Genomic DNA, 24311 nt, shown 5'->3' with positions numbered 1-24311 from the left:
TAAATGGATCGATATTCTTCAAGAAATCGTAAAGAAATATAACGATACTGTTCATAGCACAATCAAAATGAAGCCTAAAGACGTAGATAATGATGCAGAAAAAGAGTTATTAGAGTCGGTTTTTAAGTATATTCCACCAGAAATTCACACGAAAACTAAATTTAAAGTCAATGATCATGTAAGAATTGTTAGTAAAAAACAAACATTTTCGAACAAATATAAGAACAACTGGTCAAGAGAAATCTTTGTGATTTATCAAATTAATAACACAGATCCTGTAACTTATAGTATAAAAGATTTAAATAATGAAGAAATAACCGGAAATTTCTATGAATATGAATTGAGAAAGTCAAAGATTTTTTCTATATAAATGGAGGCCCAAAAGAAATGTACAAAGTGCAAAGAATTTAAAGATTTAAATGAATTTTATAAAGATAAAAATAGGAAAGATGGAATGCATTATAATTGCAAAGATTGTGAAAGGGAATGTCATAAAGAATTATATGATAAAATAGAAAAATTAACTTTGGAAGATAAAGAATGTCTTAAATGTAAAGAAACTAAAAAAATTTCAGAGTTTAATAGTGATCACTATAGTAGAGATAAGAAAGACTCATATTGTAAAGATTGTGTAAAGAAGAATCACCATAGATTATATTATGAAGATACTCAATGTGAATGTGGAAGAACTATAAAATGGTTAAATAATTATCAAAAACATTTACAAACAAAATATCATAATTCAAGAGTTTAACATTTTCATCGTGTAATAATTTTTTCTATATAAATGGAGTCTCAAAAGAAATGTACAAAGTGTCAAGAAGAGAATAGAAAAGACTGTTATTGTAAGGAATTATACGTTAAAATGGACAAATTAACTTTAGAAGAAAAAAATTGTTACTTTTGTAAAGAAATTAAAAATATTTCTGAATTTAATAACTGGCAGTATAGTAAAGATAGAAAAGATGCTTTTTGCAAAGATTGTGCTAAAAAAATTTTCAGCGAAAGTTATAAAAACGAAATGCCTTGTGAATATGAAAAAAAGATTTTACAATGGTTACCTAGTTATGCTAAACATTTACAAACAAAATATAATAAATCGAGAGTTTTTAGTAAAATTTAGAAACATTTTCATCGTGTAATTTAGATATTCTATAAATCAGTCGAGATTCTGCCATATTTGTAGTAAAATGATTTCCGTTGTATAAAATATTCAAAGATTCTTTCATTTGGTTATACAGATTGATAGAATTTGGTTCGTCATCAATGAACAAAATCTCTAATTCAGGATAATTTATTTTTAGATGTTTTAATCGGTTTGGTATTTCTCGTTTCTGAGCTCTGATAACGTAATAAGGCCATTCCCACATGTGATTCTTCTTAATTAACACAAAAACATGGTGTTTTTTCTTATCAAAATCTTTACATACCATATCTCTCTTCATTAATTCCATTCGCAATTCTTGATTCTCTATTTTCAATGATTTCATTTCATCTTTAATTTGCAAGTGTTTAACTTCGTCCTTTAAATATTTAATCTTGTTTTCAAGTTTGTACACACCAAATTTACGAATACTTGGCAAAACTTCTTCTAAAACCCAATCTTGAAACATTTCTGCTATCTTCGTTTTTGATTTCAGTATTAAAGAATATATGCCCGGTTCATTAATGAAAATAGTGTTTTTTTGAAAGTTTGAAGGTAAGAACGATTCGTTCCCCCCTTCTGAATCTATGTTATCGTAGCTTTTTTTATATTTGTCTTTAACGTGATCTCTAATCGCTTTCATCGTATTTTTAAATTCCAATATTTCTGCAATATCTTTTGCTTTAAACCAAAATTCATTATTTTCGTCAACAAATGTTAAAATTTCTTTATTATTGAATTTGAGTAGATTCACAACTGACTCCATTTAGATAGAAAAGAAATTTAACTAGTAATTTTTATTTAGAGAATAAAATCCAGATTCATTAATGAAAATAGTGTCAGGATGAAGATTTTGAAAGGGTCTATGGCATAGACTCTTGTAATTTATATATTTAAAGGCTATTTCCTCGTCATTATCAATATTATTTATGATAGCTTGTCTAGTATTTTCATATTGTAAAATTTCTGCAACATCTTTAGCCTTAAACCAGATCACATTGTTTTCGTCTACAATCGTGCAAATGTCTTTATTATCGAATGTAAGTTGATTATTTCTTAGATCTATGACTGACTCCATTTAGATAGAAAAAAAATTTAACAAGCAATTATTATTTTGAGTTTAAAGGTCGAAAATAGTGTCTGGATGTAATTTTTGTAAGAGTCGCGATTCGATACCCTTGAAAGTTTAAAGGTAGTCTATTCAATAGACCCCCTTGATTCATGTCCGTTGCTTCAACAATCTTAAGTAAATTGTAGTTTTACTCTCATTATTTAATAAATTTCCCTCAGAGTCTTGAACAGTTAAGACGATTTTTTGAATTCTTTTCATATTTTTTCTAATTGGAATATAATCGATTTCATTCGGTTTTTCACTGATTTTTGATCCATAAGCAACATTTGGGAAAAATGTGAACAAAATTTCAGATTCTTTGTGTAAATGTTCGGTATGATTTTCAAAACTAGGTTCAACGAGATTGCAGTGCACTTCAATTACATCGAACGGTCTAAATTTTGGCGTTTTATTTCCTAAATATACCTGATTTGGCTCAATAGTTTCTTGAACAAACCCTAATAAATCTAAAATAATTGCTGAAAACATTATTCTTACTGGTGATTTTATTTCAATTTTATTAGAGAGATAATTTTTTTGCATTTCAAACTTGTTTTCGTCAAAGTTTAAAGATTTATCTGATTGTTTGAATGTTTTCAGATAATTTTTAAGGGAATTTTTTATTTGATCGAAAGTATAATATCCTTTGTTTAAACCATAATATTTTGTTACGTTCTTCTCACTAAATCCTATACAATAAGGAGAACTTTCACTAATATTTATTACAAAATTATCAGAATAAAAGCCGCTTAAACCGATAAAATAATTTGATTCTTCCTCTAAGTGTATAGGATGTTCCAAGTTTAAAACTAATTTAGAGCTTTCTGAAGTCAACTTGAACAGCTTCATTTTCGCAAGCGTTGCTTCAAGATGAAAATCTTCTATTTAAATGGAGAAATTTTTAAAGCAAAAAGATCAGATAAAACTTCAAACGTTTGAAGAAAATAAGAAAGATCAACCAATCAGATTGTTAATTGTTGGTTCAAGTGGATGTGGAAAAACAACTTTATTATTGAATTTCATCTACAATAGGTTGATTCCTTATTCCAATTTGTACGTCTTTAGTAAATCTTTAGAACAAGACGCCTATAAAAAATTACAAGAAAGATTTGAAAATATTGAGAAAAACTTAAACAAAAAAATATCACATTTTTATAATGCTTCTGAGGACATAGTTCCGTTAAGCGAATGTAAACCCAATTCGTTAATCGTTTTTGATGATTGTATTTTGGAAAATCAGGACGTTATTAAGGAATATTTCGTAATGTCTCGTCACAAAAACATATCTTGTATCTATCTTTCCCAATGCTTTTCAAAGGTTGATAAACAAGTTATAAGAAATAACCTGAATATGTTGTGTATTTTTAAGCAAGATGATCACTATTCGAGAAAGATTTATAACAATTATGTGGGATCTGATATGAGTTTTAACCACTTTATTGAGTTATGTGATAAAATTTGGAAGGAAGACTACGGATTTTTAACTATTAATCTAACTTTGAAGCCTAAAAATGGGAAATATTTGAATAAATTTTCCAATATAAACGTGTGATAATCTAGTTGTTTTCATGTTTTTACGTTCACGTTCCACGTTCACGTTCATGTTTCACGTTCATGTTTCACGTTCACGTTTCACGTTCACGTTTTACGTTCCACGTTTCGTGTTCTCGTTTCGTGTTCACGTTTCCACGTTCCACGTTCACGTTTTACGTTCCGTGTTCTCGTTTCGTGTTCACGTTTCCACGTTCCACGTTCACGTTTTACGTTCCGTGTTCACGTTTCGTGTTCTCGTTTTCACGTTTCGTGTTCACGTTTCCACGTTCCACGTTCACGTTTTACGTTCCGTGTTCACGTTTTACGTTCCACGTTTCGTGTTCTCGTTTCGTGTTCACGTTTCCACGTTTCCACGTTCCACGTTTACGTTTCAAAATTTTCCTAAATAAATGGCGAACGTAACTTCAGAAGAAGCAAAAAAACTTGATCAAATAGAAAAGAAATTAATCAAAGAATTTAAAGAACAGATTCGAATTGATGAAAAAGAACAAGAATTTATTCAAAAAATTAATCAACCTGTAACATCTGCAATAAAAAATGTTGAGGGCAAAATTGAAAATGTTTTAAGTGATAATCAAAATTTGATGAATTTGGTTCCAGTTGTACGACAATTTGCTGATATTTCGATACCAGAATCTGAGTTTGAATTGCCAAAATTACCATCTTCAACACCATTTAGACCTCGAATCATTGAAGACTCTACCATAGTTGAACCAATAAGTCCTGGAACAACGGATTTAATAATTGGTGAAATTGGTAACAAATTTCTTCCTAGAGCAAAGGATGATAAATTTGGTTTGTATTGGGACAGAAAAAAGAAAAGTTTTATGATTGGAAATTTGCCCGTGAATTTTGAGCATAATGATATAATTATTGAAGATAAAACATATAAAGGAACTCAAGGTTTATGGAGATTATTAACAGGCACTGATGTTCCAAAAGACGGTTTATATTCTGAAGAAGACTTGAAAAAGTATACAGAAATTTTATGGAAATCTGATTCAATTTACAAAAATAATGATCCATCAACTAAGAAACCAAAGTCAAGTAAAGGTAAAAAATATCTCAATTTGATTAAACCAATTTGGGAAAAACGAATCGAAGGATCAGGTGTAAGAAAATACAGTGATAATAAGATTGAGTACAGATATATCAACGATTTGACAAAACTCGATGGAATTATTAATTATATTTATGCTCAAGAAAAGGCTGGAAACAACAATTTTTTGAACGAAAAGAAAGCGATTAAAGATTTTATTTTCGAACAAACTTGATGAAATGATTGAAAAACCTGATGGAATTAAATATTTAAAACGAGTTTTGCCGGCAATAAGTTCATCTATGATTGAGGGTAGTGGACTTTTGAATGATTTTATCAACAATTTACCTTTTGAATTACACGTACCAACTTATCAGTATCTGGGGCCCGGCACAAAACTCGAAAAAAGACTAAAAAGAGGAGATACTGGTATAAATAAATTAGATCAAGCTGCTATGGAACACGATATTTTTTATGCAAAACATAGAGACACAAATTCCAGACATATAGCAGATAAAGTTTTGCAAGATAAGGCAATGGATAGATTTTTATCAAAAGATGCTAGTTTAGGTGAAAGATTTGTTGCGCTTCCAACAGCTGGAGCAATGTTTTTGAAGAGAAAACTAGGAATGGGAATCGAAGAGAACTTGAAATTTTAACTATATAAATGGAGGTGAACGTAAACTTCAGCAAAAATCAGAAAGAAAAAATAAAATCCGCTTTTAAGAAGAAAATACCCGTTAGTATTCAATTTAAAATAGATCAACTAAAAAATGGCGAAGATAAGATATTTTTAACAAATAGACAATACAATAAACTCGAAAAACATAAGAAAAACAATAAAGGAACCAGAATAGAATTTTCTTATAATCAGTTAAAAGAACTTAAAAATGGTGGACTTTTGAAAGATTTATTAGATTTTGGAGAAAATATTCCAGTTGTTAAAAATGTTGTTCCTTATGTTCGTAAAGCTGCTCCAATCGTTAAAAAGGATGTGATTCCTATTGTTCGAAACATTTTAAATTGGTTAGATAAAGAGTTGGAAGATGTTACAGGATCTGGATTAGATGAAAAAACTTTGAATTACGTGAAATCAAACATTGAAAAAAAAATTTAAACCTTTAACATTCGGGGAATTGGAAGAAATCTGCAAAAATATTAAACATTTTAGAGGAATCTTCATGAGAGATACATTACCTGAAAAAGTTAAGAAATTTGAATGTGGAATTGTGAATTTAGACTCGATTATGGGAAGTGGAACGCATTGGATTTGTTATTATAAAAATGATAAGAATGCATGTTATTTTGATTCGTATGGAAGAATTGAGGACAAACCACCTATAGAATTGATTAAATATTTGAAAAAATCAAGCGTCTACTACAATGATTCTCAGATTCAAGACTATAAAGATCCCCCAATTTGTGGTCATTTATGTGTTTTTGTTTTGAATGAACTGAGTACTGGTAAAGATTTTAAAGAAGTTGTTAACAAATTATTGCTTAATAAATATGGATTCGCAAAATATTTTTGACGTATTTGGTACACAAATTATTCAAAATGTAGATAATAGTTTGAATTTTGATAGTTTGAGAAATGAGTTTGATAACAAGTTAGAAAATGTATTACAAAACCTTCCAGATTCAGATATGTTTGCTGTCGAGATTGAAGATTTTAAAGCAGAATATGATAACAAACTTGCAAATTTCATGAGTTCAAGTGAAGTTGCTGATAAAATAAAAACATTGAAAAAAGAATTTAAAGATGGTGCAGAAAAATTATTTACCAATTTAATGTCTCATATCGAAAAAGCTGATAAAATTACTGAAGCAATCAAAGTTGAAAAGAATTATGTTAGTTTGGCTAATAAGAAAAGAATTGTCGGTGTTCGACCTGGTATTGACAAACATGATGTTGTTGTTAAAGAACAAATTTTAAAACCTCTAAAATTATCAGAAAACATCGATATTGTTGATTTACATGATCCGAATGTTAAAAATGCCTTAGATTTTAAAGGAAAAAGAATTAGCGGTGTTAGTAAAGGAATTAATCCATTTGATGTTGTTGTAATGATTCAATTAGAAGATCCTATTAAAATGTTTAATGAACTAAAACAATATTATGAGAATCATAAACAGCATGTTAAAGATTTTACAACAGAAGTCTATGAAAAGTTAGAAGCCAGAAATAGAAGATCAGTAGACGATGTTGGTGAAATTAATGAAAAACTTACTAATTTTAAAGAGTCTTTTGATAAGTTTAGTTTAGATGCTACAAAAACTTTTGAGAATATTGGTCATAAATTTGTTGAATACAATGATTCTTATGCTGTCAAATTTCAAAAATTAGAAGAAAAACTTAATAATATGGAGGAAGATCTTACTGAAATAGGTATTCGCGTAGGGTTTTATGCACGATAAATTTTCCCTAAATAAATGGCGCTCATATATTGTGTGAGGTGTAAGGCAAAAACTGAAACAAATGATATAAAATACTATGCAAATATCAATGGAGTTAAAAGAGTTTCTGGAAAATGTGCTGAATGTAACGCAAAAAAGAGCCAATTTATAAAAACTTGATTTTGAAATTTTTTCTTAATAAATAGAGATGGCGGGACATTACAGTGCTTTCGATCTTTTTATAATGCAACACGAAAGAGATTTGAAAAAAGAACATTGGGATGATATTTCTCAAAAATATGAACTATCCGAAGATATGATGAGATTATACGTAAACAAATTGAATTGGTATAACATTGCTAAATATCAAACTTTATCATCAGAGTTCATTCAAGAAAATATACATTATCAATTAAAAGATCATATGTCTGTTCTTTGCCTCTATCAACACTTGAGTATAAAGTTTTTGGATGAAAATAAAGATACAGTTGATTGGAACAATATTATAGATAGCGGTTACTATCCTGTGCAGATTTTATTGAAATATGTGACCGAGATCGCAAAATTTAAGGAAGAGAATCCTGAATATGACGAAGTAGATCATTAAAAATGACTCTAATCTTTTTAATTATTTTACTAAAATTTATATCTTTTCTTATAAAAACGTACATTAGATCGATGAAAAAATGATACACGATGTTTAAAATTTCTAAATTTTCTCGTATTAAATGGCGGACTACAGAAAATATGCTAGTGATATTGAAAGGGCGGAGTTTAAAAATTTCTATCCAATTAGTAAACAACATTTGAATGAACCGAATAAAAGAACTGAGTTTAATATTGATTTTGGAGATAACTTTTGCTCGTCTAACTTCCAGTTTTATATTTCTGGAACTTTAACAAAACAAGATGGTCAAGCATATCTTGGAACTGATAATGTTAGATTAATCGATAATTTTATACCGTTTTTATTTTATAAGATTGAAGTAAGAAAACACAATAAATTGATAGAAGAAGTCGAAAACTGTGGCCAATTAAGCACAATTAAAGGAACTATTTCGTATTCAAAAAGTGATGTTATTTCTCAAACTTCTAATGGCTTTGAATCAGATTTTAAATTTGGTGTTTTTGAAGCAGCTGGAAATTTATCTCATTTTGGATTAGGATTTTTTGAAAATGTTACTATTCCGATCTATAAAGGAGGATTTTATCTAAGTTTTATAAGAGCAGAAGACGATGATGTGATTCTGAAGACTGCAACTGGAAATGTTATGCCTGTTGATGGAAAAATAACAATTACAGATTTTTTTATTAGAGTTCCAATGATTGATTTTAAAATCACGAGTAAAATAAGGTTGATTGATGAAATTACAAAAAGTCAAAACATTATGTTTAATTTTCTAGATTGGCAATGTATTGAACAAAAAGGTATTTCCGGAACAACTTATTCGTTCGATATCACAAATATTTATAGAAATATCTTCAATCCCAAGTTCGTTATCATAGGTTTTCAAACAGATAGACAGAATAATCAAGAAAAAAATCCTTCAAAGTTTGATAGTTTGGATGTAAAAAATATCAGAGTAAAATTGAACGGTTCTTATTATCCAGATGAATTACAAAATTTAAACATTTCAGGAGGTCTTTTCAGAATCATGTATCAGATGTATCAAGATTTTAAGAAAGTTTACTGTAATAATAAGGAAATGTATTACAATCCTAAAGAATTTTTAGCGAATAGACCTATTTATGTCATTGATACAACAAAGAGTTTGACAAATATTTCTGGTTCAAAGAACGATATAATTATCAATATGGATTTTCAAAAAGCTGTTACAAACGCGATTTGTTATGTTGTTGTTGTCTCTGAGAAATTTTTAGCCTATGATGTGATTAACAACGATATTAGAGAAATTCAGTAGTTAATGATGTTCATATTATTCTCTTTCATTCCTTCTAATATTTCAAAAATATACTCTTTCGCCACTGAAAAAATCCCGATTTCTCCCGTAATAATCTTTATAATCGTACACATAATATCCTAAATAGTTGTACAATAGAATGAAATTATTTCTATTTATCTCTGTTGTAGAAATGTAAACACAAACATTTGCGCTGAAAAATTTATATCTCGGCAGAGTTAGTTCCATAATCTCCATTTAAACAAAAAATCTTTTTGTTTAAATGGAAGAGTATAATGCCAACTGTTACAAGTGTTATAATAGAGGAGAAATTATTGATAAAAAATATTTATTTTGTAGAGATTGTAATTTAATTTTGTACGAAAGACCTAAACCTAAGAAATTTCGAAATAAACTAACACATTTGAATAATCTGCTTATGAAATTACAATACGGAGACAAGAAGCAAACAAAATTTGTTACAGAATTTAGAAAACAGAATAAAAATTTTTACTTATCTCTTGGAACCATTGACAAAATTATTTTCCTTTTCAAAGAATACATTAGGTTTGTAGGTATCGATACACACGTTTATTATGAAAAGATTTTACCTATAATCTTTCACTATTTGGATATTGAATTTGATTACGATTTTAAGCCTGAAATCTTTGATGATTTTATAGTACATTTGGAGAAATTAAACGAAGAACCTCGTGAAAAGAATGCGGTTTTACTCACATTCTCCCCGACTTCTCGAGTGATTGTTAGCAAATTTCATTTTTTCCGTCTTTAAATTTTTTCTATTTAAATGGAGTTCTTGAAAGAGTTAAATGATATTGGAGAATGCAAGTTTAAAGAGTATAAGAAGTTAAATGAATTAGAAGAAAAAAAGAAGTACAAAATCATGAATTTGGAGAAAATGAAAGATAAATTCGGGTTTACAATAATTGCCGAGTTGGAAGATTGTAAAGTACACTTGCCGAACAGATTTTTGACTGTTTTGGATGAAAAAAAGATTAAAGAATTAAACAAAAATGAAAAATTACACTTGATTGTTACTGGAAAGAAGACTATAAAAGATAAAGAAATTATAACAATTAACTTTGTAGAATAAAGTCTTAACTCTAAAACTTGCAGTCCCTCCCCACGTCATAGTACTGTTTTGATAACCATAGTTGGTGTCTTTCTTCATAGGAATCACATGGAATATTATCTACAGTAATACCTTTTGTTTCACACAAAATGTGGCTATATTCTATAAGAAAAATTCTATAATGCTCTTTAATGAATTGTGTTGATAAATCTTGATACTCACAAAAATTCCTAAGAAATTCATCAATTAAGTCTTGATTATCTTGAAAGAACGTATAATATGGGAAAAATGTCATAAAAAAACGATGAAAACTCTCTGTTTGTTTATTTTTTACTTTCTTTTCAATATCTTTCGTAATTATATTAAATATGTAATCCCTTACTTTTTTAGTTTTTTGCCGATAGTAAAACACTCCATTAGACGTTTTTTCTGCAAAAGACTTTACAAGTTCTTTGAATTCTGTATCATTTAAGGAAAGTATCAACTGTTCTTTAAAATGTTTTGGTAATTCGTTGAACTCGTTAAAATTGTCTTTCTTTGTAAGTTTTTGAAATGCTAGAAACTGAAGAGAGCTTGGTGAGTTCATGTTGTTTATTTAGTAGAAAAGTTTTTTATTAAAGTACAGTATGTTTTTAGTAAAAATGTTTTAAATCGATTAAATTTTATTAAGATTTTTCCTTTATTCGTAGCAGATTTGACAACATTTTACAAAGCACAGCTTAAGAAAGTAGAAGCTCAGATTCGGTTAATTTTTCATTCCACAGAGTAGATAGTAATGTACCGATCGCTTTTGGAGACGAACGACTGTAGATTCGGTTAATTTTTCATTGAGATTTGCTGTGTTATTTCTCAGCTTCCTTTATGGTACATTGAACAGTATTTTACATTGCTTTTCGGTCGGCTCCGAAAGTGCGCCAGGAACCCCATATTACTATCTACTTATATATATATATATATATATATACAACAACTATTTCTAAATCAGAATACTTTAAAAATGTTGCAACATGACGGCCACACGAATCATTGAGCCTAAATATCTGTGAATTAAATATCTTCGTATCTGAGACCCTCACACCACGGTTGAGCCTCTTATTTTGACTGTAAAATGTTTTAAAAGGGTAAGTCAATATATCACATTGTTTATTGAAACTAACTAACGTTGATGTTGTCTAAATGTTTATGTTTAACAGCAGTAATTCCTAAAGTTTAGACTGTAGAAACTCATAGATTAGTCGTATTACCTGTAGGAGAGCAGATAAATACTAAAAGAATTATTGTATCGTATATTTTATGTACATGTAATTACTGTATGGACTCCGGCCACTACGACACATAAGAGCCCGACTGTTATTAATGCTGCCTCTGAGACACAGGGTAATCATAGGATAATACTTTTCTTGCCGTATTTAAAATTTATATTACTGTATTTCAATTTGCATTTAATTTCAGCCTCTTTTGATTAGGTTCTAGTAAGTTCTAAAAACACACTAAACCAATTCGGATTCAATTTCCAAGTAACATGATTATAAAGTTCTTATTTTCAATTATTTAGTTCATGTGACAATTGAACCAAAGAAAACTTGTGACATCATTGGAATCGTGTAGTTACTCGAGTTTTGTTCCAGGAAATTATTGACACCACTCATTCGATTATTTAATTTCCTATTAGAATCAGGAATTTTTTCGCCTCACTTCTTGAAATATCGAGTTAGTTTTTTAAAAGAGCATATGAGGTTAACCGGAAAATATCGTTCCACTTTAGTTCTACTTGTGTTTTCAGCAAAATGTTGAAAAGATATATACGAAATACCAGAGGCCTGCTTGAAAACCTTACATTCTTTAAACCACAGCAGTGTTTATTTAAGCCACATCTAATCGATAAAATTAATAACCTTGTTGATTTTTTTAAATATTTTGTAATAACGTAAACCTGCTTCAATTATTTATATAGAAATTGCTAAGGCATTTGACTGTGTGGAGTAATACAAACTTTTACACAAGTTGGAAAAAATAAGCTATAGCTGTTCAATCATGTGGCTTCCTTTTACCACATAAACGAAGCATGTTTACTGAATAAAACTGTCTAGTTAACAAACTTTCGTTAAATATAAATTCAAATTACATTTAGAGTCCCTCAGGAATCAATTATTAGGCCTTTACCATTCAAGGTATACGTCAACAGATTGAATGATGGTGTCAAAACTAAAAACTTTACTTAGTATGCCGACAATTCTATACTTTGCTTTTAGTATTGCACTCAAACTCAAACTTACTATTAAAAATCCAATAATATCATTTATTGCTTTAAGAGAATTAGGAAATTTCAGCACCTGCTTTATTTTAAGGTGTTCCATCCGCATATTTATAGGGATTTACCTTGATTGAAGGCTGAGCTGAGACAGGTCATATTGATGATATGTCCTTAGTGATGTAATAGACGTGAATAAACTACATAATCCCTCAAATGTTTCCTCAAAATTAAACTTTAAAATGTCATATTATGGCGTTATCCATCCAAACTTAGCACTCAAATACTAGGGAACCTTTGCAAAACACAAACTGGTAAGAGTCAATTTAACCTTAGAGCGTCATAAGGAGATCTTTCAGGGAGTTTAGAATACTGATATTATACTGCTTTATTCTACACGTAACCTTCGTATTGTGGTGAAACTGACATATTGTGATATCGTAGGCACAATTGACCGTTTTATTTATATTTGTTCAATTAATAACACAACAGCCGTGTCTCTTTCCTGCCTTTATTCACGAGCTCCTTCTTTCTTAATGGCTTAAATGTGTCCGTTTGACCCCTTCTACTGACCAATTCTTTGTTTTTGTAAATAAGGTCTTCCAATAATCTGCTCTTTCTCTTAACATAGCAAATATGCTATGCGTAACATGACTATTATTTTTTAACACTATTTTTTACTCCAATAAATTTTCATGTACATTATGACATAGTTTATTTACTTACTGGTGGAAATAAGACGTTGGTTCGACATAATGCTTACAAAATCAACCGGAAAAGTCAAATTGATTATCATTCGTGGAAAAGCTCTGCATTAACAGGCATAATTGCTATATCATGAAATAAGAACATTAGTAAATGTTGTACATGATGTAAAAACTTTCAGGCATTTGTCATAATGTGTTAAAATATGGGTTGAATCTACATTAACAACCCACTACATACTTGCGTAAAAATTTCACCCGTAATTAAATCAAATCCACGACGTTTTATCAAACTATCATTTTCTTGTTTTGACTGTAAATAATCCAACAGAATTTGAAGAAAGGTCTATCCCACTTTAATATCATATATATTAACTTTTAATTTTAAAACCTGTGCTGAGATCCAAAGTTATACAACTTAGCTAACGGAACTTTTGTACATTTACTTTAAACCACAACAATATTATCTATACTAAGTATTATTTTAATAATCGAATTATTATTTTTTATTACTAATTTGAAAATATGTTTCAGCCTACTATATTACTTATCCTCAGTGCGAGATGACACAGTACCGTAAGTATTTGGGACATTTAAGGTGTAAATTTATTGCCATTCTGAAACTTCAGTTTTAGTCGAATCTTAACAAACATTCTTTTATAATGTATTATAAACAAAGAATACTTATTAGTGTCATGTTTGTGATTCGAGGGTTTTGTTCTGATTATTTTCAGGTGGCTTCGGTCCTGCGTTGGCTTGTCGTCCCCTCTTTGACATTATCACATAACACTCTCCAAGTGTGTTTGCAAAATACACAAAGTATGACTGATGATTGAATGGGAAAGTGTTAAAGTATGCGTGCGTGTAAAACTTCATTTAACTAGAACAATAATTCTCCACAACACAACATATTAAGGTAACTAAATTTAACTGCTAATATTAGACTTATGTTTACATATTTATTCCATGATTATACTTAATATTAAAAATATTTATTTAACTAAGGTATACTTCTGTAATTAGATTGGTTTAGGGTACTCTATGGTTTATTATGACACACTATTACAAGCTGTTTTTTATGATTGGTACAGAGTGATGCGGCCAATACGGCAGGAGGTCCCCCCACTCACACTAATACACACACGACACATACACTAGGTAATGTATTGTTCTACTTAAAATATTTAAATCAATTTGGTTAAAACTCTTGTTTCAGAATGGCACACATATATTAATTTGTTTAGTATATTTACATGAGAATAGTCAATAATGTAATATAGTTAAGATTATACTCATGTCGGTAGTAATAAATTGGGTAATTATATTGTAATATATATGTGAATCACTACCAAAAATGAATCGCATTGTCTTCCATACTTCACTTATTAACAAATAACCTGGTTGGTATATCCTATTCCCTATTACTTTATTAAAGATGAAAGTATTGTAAAACTGCATTGATTCAATTTGAAGGTTTATCTAATTTCTATCTTACAGTAAAGATATTTAATTTACTTTTAAACATTTGAACGGTCGCTATCTTTAAATTTGAAGGGATCACAAAACATAAATGGGTATATGTTGGAAAATATTGTTATTAAAATATTAGCAAAAATGAAAATTTCCTCCATTTTAAAATGTTTAATTATTAAATCACTAACACTATGTGATACTGTGTTTGCAACATATTCAATCTGGATCTAATTACAAATACGGTACTTAATAGCTCTCGTTATATTGCATATTCCCATTTATATTCAATCCAGATGTGGATTTTAATAAATATGTACATATGGAATCTACCTAACTGGTAACACAATTAAAAGGTAATAATATTTAAAGCTAACAAATAGTTTCCCCTGTTTATAACAGTACTTCCTGAATATCGAACATATGCCTGTGACGTTTTTCTGAAATGAAACATAATAGGACTAGATACATCTATATTTCTTAGTCACAATATCGTCTTCCTTACGTATCCTTGAGAAATTATTTATGGTCTCAAGTTATCCTTCAAATTTAGGATGTTAATATGGCATTCAATATTCCACGCTGACTAACACATCGTTCAGCAACCTCTTCCCGGGAACGAAGTCTCTCACTAAGGTACTGCGGCTCCTTTAGAGACAGGACTTATTGGACCCTGCAAGTCAGTATAATGCAGAAGACTTCCATAGGAGGCAGGTAAACAGCCTCACGATAAGTGGAACACTTGGTCAAAACGTGAGTAGATGTACCTTACTCCAGTGTTCTGCAACTTTAGAATCCTTCCCGTGGCTACTCTCACATAGTGCATAGCGGTAATAAAATCTGACAAAATGACAGACTGCATGTGGTGTACTTTGGCGGGTTTCAGTAACAGTTTTCTAAACCTATAGAGTCCCTTAAACCTTCAATAGGATTGATAAATGACGTAGGCAACGTAATCAGAAAATATGAGCTCTCCTTTAAGCTCTATGCCCAGTGTTTTGACCTTGTCACAAACTACCAGAGCCTAGCCTTCAGTCATCACCTGCACCTTATGCTGATTGAGGCAATGCTTCTCTTGTTGTGGATCTATATGCAAAACTAACATTTGAGGATGTGCAATTTGAGGTCGTAGCCGACAGACTATTCCATAATTATGTACAGATCAGCGTTCATATCATCAACCAACAGCAACAATCTATTATATAAAAATGAAACTGTTCGTGTGTAACAGCACCACTCACAAACGGCTGGACGGATTCGCCTAATTTTTTTTTTTAATTTGTTCGTCTTGATCTGTAGAAGGTTATAGGATACTTTTTATCCCTTTCCCGATTCAGGATTCCGCCCCACTGGTTACAGAAATACCCGTAAGAAATGCATTGCAGCAAACATATGTTATTAAGTGAAAGAGTCTTTTCAAATTTTTAATCAGCTGTTCTTTGTAAACATATATAATGCGACAAAAAATATATTTATATATAATTTAATTACTACACTTATAGTTTTAAAGCATAGAGTAAGCTTAAGAGAAACGACAAATTTTGTTTAAACTGTTTCTGCAATCACTGTTAAACATAGACTTTACTATCCAGATAATACAATTCAAATTTGACGTAAAAATTCACCTTTAACTGCAATATTTATTTAATATAAACCATGCTCATGCTTGATCAGAAGAGCAATGCAGATATCATAATTACTATCTTACGTTGGCTACAAATATAAAGAATGTTATAAAATCAACCTTAGTTGTTTTTTTTTGATAGAAGTATCAGGAATGTGGTACATACCTTCATAATGCGCCCAAGAAGCTCACGAAGGAACGACTATCAATTATCTCAGCAATGTTTAGAATGTGATAGAAAATGAATAAGTGAATATAGTGTACTGTTTTCAACGGGAAATTGCGTGCGAAACCGCGGGAAACTTATTGAAATGCGCAGCGAAGCGCGCCGGGTCCGCTAGTTTTATATGAAATATGAAACTGACGACCGACTGCATATAGATGGACTGTGCAATCTTATAAACATCTTTATAGATTATATGGGTACCTATTTAAGAGAATATGCCACAAACAACTACCCTGAGGCACACCACGCCGCTTACGAAGGGCCATGCGTTGTGACCTGCTGCACTCAGCTATGAGTTGAGCAACCTGACCATATTATATCCAAATCCATAATAACTCATTTTAGCTGTCATAAATTTGTAACTGATCGAGTCAAACTCCTGGGAAACCATGGTCAGTGAGCTTTATCTTTCCGTGTCTCTTGCATCATAAAGGGCAGTGCATAAATTTAAAAGTGCAATGCATGTGTCATAGTTACTCCGAATTCCAGATAGCAACTTCAGCATAGTGTATGTATAATTAAGATAACTTAGAATCTAAAAATCTATCTTTTCAACAATTACTATCCTCTTCCTCGGAAAAAGATCACATTTGAACCAAATTACAATTCGTTATATACTTCTCTTATCATACAGACGGACGGACGGATGGATAGACGTACTGACAGGCTTACAACAACATGGTTGTAATAAAGCTCTATTGGTTTCTTATTAATGTTTATATTTTGTAGGAAATCTACTCTTTTTATTCGTATATCTGCACTTACAATCAAGAATATAATACTGTGACAACAAATTATATACTCTCGTAATGCCTTTAAAATAAAAATTACTATTGTAGTCTTCCAAATTGTGCTGTACGGAGCTGAAATACTTTGGAAAAACAAAACTTTGTGAGCCTGCAAATTTAATGAAACCCTTTCGTATGAACTAATGCGGCAAATTAGAGGCAGTTTTGTTTGTTCCTGGAACCGGCTCCAAGACTTTCATACGTGTGGCCATTTACATTTTAATTACTTCTATACAGGTTTACTGCTCTTACGTGATGCACTCTTATATGGTTCCATTTAGTAAGGTTATGTTCGAGGTTAAATATCCTTTCATTTTAGTACTAGCATTATGTTTTTTACGGTTTTTGAAATCTTCACCAAAAGGTATCACCAATTTCAAGATAGTGTATTGAGTAAACTCAGAATAAATCTAGGGAAGCGGCCAAACAAACCAAATAACAGTGTTAACACAACTCAAAAATAACTACGATTAATCTATAGTTTAGTAGTATTTTACCTAGCAATATTTATCATCATCTCAATGTAAACCATGTACAAGTTTTAATATTTATTTGCTGTGGCTTGGTGTAATGTAAATTTGTAATTGGAATAATATCAAAGAGGGGTTACAGGTAGTGCAAGTTAAACCAGCCGTTAACTTAAATCTGGATTTTTAAACACTTCTTTCAATCATCCGGGACTCTAAAAAATGGAACTACATCTTCATTCTAAACTATTCAAACTGGTAAATCAAAATTATATACTTATTGCCTTGGTCTTAGCTTTTGTTATATACGGTAGAAATTCTGCATAACGTTGAGCTGCAAAGTAGTGAGCATATTGTTCTGTCTACTGTATATGACTTTATCAATCCATATAAAACAAGTATTGTGTATAGTCCACAAGCAAGTACAAATATTAACTACTAACAAGTGAATTATGCTGTGATCATCTTACCATTACTTCTTACTTATTTAAGTTAATGACTTTTTTACAAAAATTACAAATTTTAATAAATACCATATACACTTTTATCTTTCTAGAGTGTATTAAAAAGCATAGCAATACACGATTATCCGTATTGGAAATTGTAAAATTCGCTCGTACACGTATATTAGAAAGCTAAGAAGTCTAAAAGTGTAGACACATAAATTTGATGAAAACGACTATTATAATTAATTATAATATTCCGATTAAAGATAAATATAAATTAAATTTATCAGAAAATTGTAAATGACAGTGACGACTTGACAAAATTTGTCAATGATAAATCTCATTCTGGATTAACCGAGAACGAGGTTCTTATCCAGCTGTGGGAGGATCTGAACGTATTCTCACTTCAACTCACCTCCCCCCTCCCCTTGATTAACAGCTTAAAGTTGTAATACCATTACATTAGTGCAAAATCAATAAAACAATGTTTTATTTCATTCATCTGCGACCAAACTTCACACTCGGTAACCACGAACATTTACGGATGGTATCAACTTAAATACGAAATGTACTAAAATTACGCATATAAGTTTAATAAAAAGATAAATATACACTAAAACGAATGAGCAGATGTCTGTGAGCTAGAAAAATCTACACTAACTGTAAATCTGTACTTTATTAAAATACTTCTGTAAATATAATGGTTTCGCAAATCTTATGATTAACATCATAATAAATTTTAGATTTTTATGTTGTTCTTTCTGATTGTTACAGGGTGATTCAAGTAGAGGTCGCCTCACTCACACTAATACACACACGACACATACAGTACTGTAGATAACACATTGCTTTATTTAAAAGTCAATTCAGCTACAATAGCTCTTTCAGAATAGCACGCTAATATTATTGGGTTGAGTATATGTTTATATGAGAATAGTTTATAATCTTAATTTAATTACAATTGCTCATGACAATTATTAGTTCATTAGTTGTATTAATTGTATCTTTTCATCTTAATAGTGAATCGCCATAGACAGACTTGACGGTTAGTATTGTAACTCTTTAAACAAATCTGGTGACTTCCACAATATAATATGACGACATGTAAAGTAATATTAAAATTACAGTGTTCCCAGTTGCAAAGAAATATTATGAAATATACTAATAAGTGTACATCTCTAAAACAAGCATATAATCCATAACCTTTGGACCATCATCACATCTAAATATTATAAAGGGTCAATAAATCTCATAACTGCGTATAAAGAATATGTTTTATAATTATGAGGCTTCCTTGTTGCTTTTGATCAGAATCGTGAAAAATTCTATTAAGGCCAGTATTATTTACGGAGATACCTACTAAAGGTCTGACAAAATATATTTTGTACTTAAAGATACTAGGCCTAATTACTCCGAGATACTAACTTACTAAAAATCTGATCAAATATCTAGTGTGATTAAGTATATTGTATCACAATTATTTCTTAAAGTTGTATTGTTTTAAGCACTGTCCAAGGTACTGAGGAATATTTCTTGTGATATAGATAAAATAGATGCATTTCGAATTGAGGTGCATATCACCAGTAGAATTTTGGTGAGTGTTACCGAAACTTAAGTTAATCTTAAGGCTAACTTAAAAGGTACCCTAATAGCAAAGAGAAATTTAAGAACAAATCATTTGTAAATAAACATCCCTTAATTTGGCCACCCGTTTGAAATGGTACGCCCACATTCATAGCAATGGATAATGTTATAAAATGAAACTCTATCACGGGTTTACCATTAGAAGAAACAAAAGTCAATGTGACTGTTAAGTAATAATAGTTAAAGTGACAACATGATTTGGTATCAGTTCAAATATGCATTACAGGGAATCAATCCGGATGTAATTATTTAACCCAGGTTTTAGTAGCGGCCCGGCTCGGTCAGTATTTTAACAAAACTACATGCAATCTCATATAAAAAGTTCCAAAATAATAAATGTTTTGCCCAATTCTAACCCGAAACCTTGTAACGTCCTCTCTTAATAGGTAAATAAATACCCTAACAACAAGTCTACTATACACATTAGGTTATCGCTATAGATAAATTACCAAATATTTACTATTTATGAATGCCTGTTGTGAGTTTGCTAAATAACGGTAATAAAAACTTGTAATATAGGATTTGTAAAAATAAATAAAAACTAAAGATTAATTTATTATTTTATTTGTCAACTCATGATACTTTTTTAACTCGTGCTAATTCCAATAAACAAAATATAAATAACCAAGACTACGATCGAGGAAAAAAATAATATATTTTGATTTACCATTCAGAGTAGTGCCAAGCTGGACCTTTAGGTTCCTTCTTGGGAGACTCAGATTATAAGGTTTAGTTAGAATTCCAGATTTCTGTTGACGAGTAGGCTGACTTGCACTAACTGTTGTAATCTCTCACTGGGAGACAACAATGCACATATAAGTCCACGTTATACCAAGCCACTAAGACCGCAGGTCAAAAAATTAAAATTTGTTTCTTGAACACGATTGTATGATGACGTATGATTTGTTAAATAAAACAGTGTTTCACCCTAGATCAACGAGACCGATTTATGTCTCCGAAATAGTTTACTGGAAATTATTTATACACTGTGACTTGTTTTAATGGAAATAATAAATTAATACGTTAGAAACCCGTTGGAATTAAGAATAAAATAAATGTAAACATAAAAAATCACATTAATTAAAGCCAGCTGTTGTAAAATGTGTAAATAAAATCTCTGTTGCATAGCTGACAAAATATGTAAATGGTATTGATGATACATTTTATATCCAGCAACGCTTTGTAAAATTAGTATTACCAACGTTTCCTAGAATACATTATAAACAAAAAGAATATGTCATTCACATAATTTGATGAGCTAGATTCTTGTTTCCTTAAAACTAAAATCTTCTGCAGTTTCATCAGGGTAGGACTTGCTGGTATTTTATCGATCCTTTTTTTAAAGTAAAACTAGTTCACTTTTTCGTCACCATTTTCAGAATACCTTGCCATTGGTTTCTTGTTGGAAAATTTCAAAAATATGCCCCGTACTTTCAATTTTAAAACGATTTGACATTTAGTACATATATTAAATTAAATACAACTTATACTTAATTTGTATATATTATATCAGTAGCTTTACAATCAATGTAGACAATTACGTTTACTTGTGATTAGCCCAGAATTGTTGCTTGTGAATTTTCCTAAAACTTCGCAAACTTACATGTTCCATTTTTGTGTTTTTACATAGACCACATCCATCTCTTTTACTGTTAGTTTATACATGCAAGGTACGAGTACGCTACGTAATAGGCTTCGCTACAGTTGTATGCTAAATATTAATCATATAGCTCATTTCATTATCGCCATGCTGCCATACAGATAAATGATACAGAATAGAAAACTTGACATCTCTCAGTAGACATAAACGTAATTGTTTCAGCCCACTAAGTGCTTCAATGACGCTCAACCAAATTCTACAGTTGAACATGCACAGTCATAGAACTTGATGATGTCTATGTAGAAATAAAGTATCCTGAACCATAAAATACATAAAAGCTGAAGATGATATTTATTGAGATATCATACTACAGTAAATGATAGATTCACATTTTTGTTCCTTGAGTTACGTTAAAAACGTGTGTTTTAATAAATAGTTCTAATGAGGTAGGCAGTGTACTACAACGAATGATTGCCCTGAAATGATGCGTTGTTAATATTTACGATACTGTTATTTTCTTTTTACTGCGTGAATATTATACACATTCTCATGTGATTGTACTCAAATTTCTTACTAATTTAGACTAGTTTCGTTAAATCAATACTCTGTCATTCCAGACATTTTAATAACAATTTCACTTATAAATGTATGGGAGATTGCAGTAAAGAATGGCTTTCAAAAGTGGAGCAATAACGAAACAGCCAATAAATAACGATAATATACATTTAATTATATGCTGAAGACAACTGCTGCATCAAAACTTTTAAATTTTTTAACAAGATATCTATGTTATGAAAACATTTCGATAAAACTAAGGTCTTTATAAATGATATATTTACAGAAGCTTTGTAAGATACAATGTGACAGAATATTAAATTATAACAATTTAATGATTAATACACAGTAATACATTTACTTCATGTTTTATATGAATAATTACAAACATTGATACATCATATCTATATATATATATATATATATATAAAAGTCGTTTTAGTTACACTATTTATAAGTAAAGAACGGCTGAACCGATTTGACTGAAAATTGGTAGGTAGGTAGCTAAGAACTGGGAGAAGGACATAGGATACTTTTTATCCCGTTCCCGATTCAGGATTCCGCCCCACTGGTCGCTAAAAGTTACAGAAATACCCGTAAGAAATGCATTGCAGCAAACATGTTATTAAGTGAAAGAGCCTTTTCAAATTTAATCAGCTGTTCTTTGTAAACATATATAATGCGACAAAATAAATATACGTTTATATCATTTAATTACTATTTTCAATTTCTTTACACTTATAGTTTGAAAGCATAGAGTAAGCTAAAGAGAAACAGAAAATTTTGTTTCAACTGTTTCTACAATCACTGTTAAACATAGACTTTAATATCCGGATAATATAATTCAAATTTGACTTAAAAATTCACCTTTAACTGCAATATTTACCTAATATAAACCATGCTTGTGCTTGATCAGAAGAGCAATGCAGATATCAAAATTACTATCTTACGTTGGCTACAAATATAAAGAGTGTAATAAAACCAACTTTAGTTGTTTTTTTTGACAGAAGTATGGTTCTCAGAACTCCGTGCGTACATATTCTCTCAATCGAAACAACAAAGCAAGCTCAATCATGGCGTCAGAGATATAACTAATTCGATCCAGAAGTGATACACGCGCAAAGCCTAAAATAAAAACCATACGCAATTTCGCTTAGCATCTGAAGCTCATAATCATTAGACTGTAATAATATGTACCTAAAATATGCCTTTTTTCGTTTACAATATGCCAAAATTACATTGAGCGCCATCATTTATTACATCGTATGTGCGCTAATGAATTCCGACTTTTTGACTCCTGTCCACGCTGGGCTAATATAGTTCAATTGTATACAAAAATCATACAATATTGGAGAAAAATTCCAGTTATTTCAAAGGTGCATATTGAGACTGTTTGAAAATTTAAATCTTATGTAGATCATGAACTTGGAGTATCTTTCAAAAGAAATATGCCTCCTATGTCCTAATTTCTTTTGTAGGAAATCGTGTGCGAATCCGTGGGTAACTGGGTATCTGGTTGTAATTGGTATTTTATTGAAAATCAAGAGTTTTCGTTATAAAATACTACAAATTTATTGACGAACTAGCTGTTACCCACGGCTAATCGCGCATAATTGCTTTTACTAAGTAATGTAAGGACTTCGGTTCTAAAGATTGCGTGCAAAGCCGCGGGTAACAGCTAGTCTTATATAAAAGAACAATTTATTAATATTTTGGTTACTTTATGGTTACTACTTAAAAAAATAACTTCAAACAATTTACTTGTTAAAAATTGAATATTTCAAATTTATTATTATTATTAGGAAGACAACAACGGTCTCTTATTGAGGGATAGTGCAGCTCCTGTCTGTCACTATTACTCTCTATTTTGTCCAGTACAAACCATTCTATTTTAACTGTTTAGTAAAGATCAGACATGTTATGGGACTAGTATTAGCATAAAAAATAGGAGGGGTAGAATAAAAATGAAAAGGAAAATTTGTCTGTCTCTACAAAAATGTGATACAACATAGTAAGATACTTGTACGCTGCCATGATGGCACTATAAAGTTATGTCATGTTGACAGATACTTAATCGTAAGATGGATGATGTGACATGCTAGCTATGATTGACATCACTAGCTTAGTTGTTGATCCTATGTTCATCAGGAGTATTTACAGTGGGTTGGCGTATGATAGTGTCATGATGTTGTAACTTTGTAGGATTGTGTGTTGAGAGAGAGTGTCTTTTGATGGTGGTAAATGTAGGTAGAGGAAAAGGGAGAGAAAGGGGGAAGAGAGAGAGAGAGAGAGAGAGA

The 24311-nt window shown here is 30.3% G+C and overlaps 1 long non-coding RNA gene across 1 annotated transcript in view; it reads right to left on the bottom strand.

Moving 5' to 3' along the window:
* The window catches only part of LOC124371081, a 60873-nt gene extending 39969 nt beyond the window's left edge, over nt 1-20904 (bottom strand). The window contains exon 1 of the long non-coding RNA XR_006923228.1: nt 20527-20904. This is a non-coding gene — a long non-coding RNA (uncharacterized LOC124371081). The remainder of the gene's footprint in view (nt 1-20526) is intronic.
* Nucleotides 20905-24311: the final 3407 nt, after the last annotated feature.

This window comes from Homalodisca vitripennis, unplaced genomic scaffold (genome assembly GCF_021130785.1).
Source record: "Homalodisca vitripennis isolate AUS2020 unplaced genomic scaffold, UT_GWSS_2.1 ScUCBcl_902;HRSCAF=3827, whole genome shotgun sequence".
Classification (NCBI taxonomy): Eukaryota; Metazoa; Arthropoda; class Insecta; order Hemiptera; family Cicadellidae; genus Homalodisca; species Homalodisca vitripennis.
The sequence above is the reverse complement of the archived record's forward strand: the minus strand, read 5'-3'. Positions and strand labels throughout refer to the sequence as shown.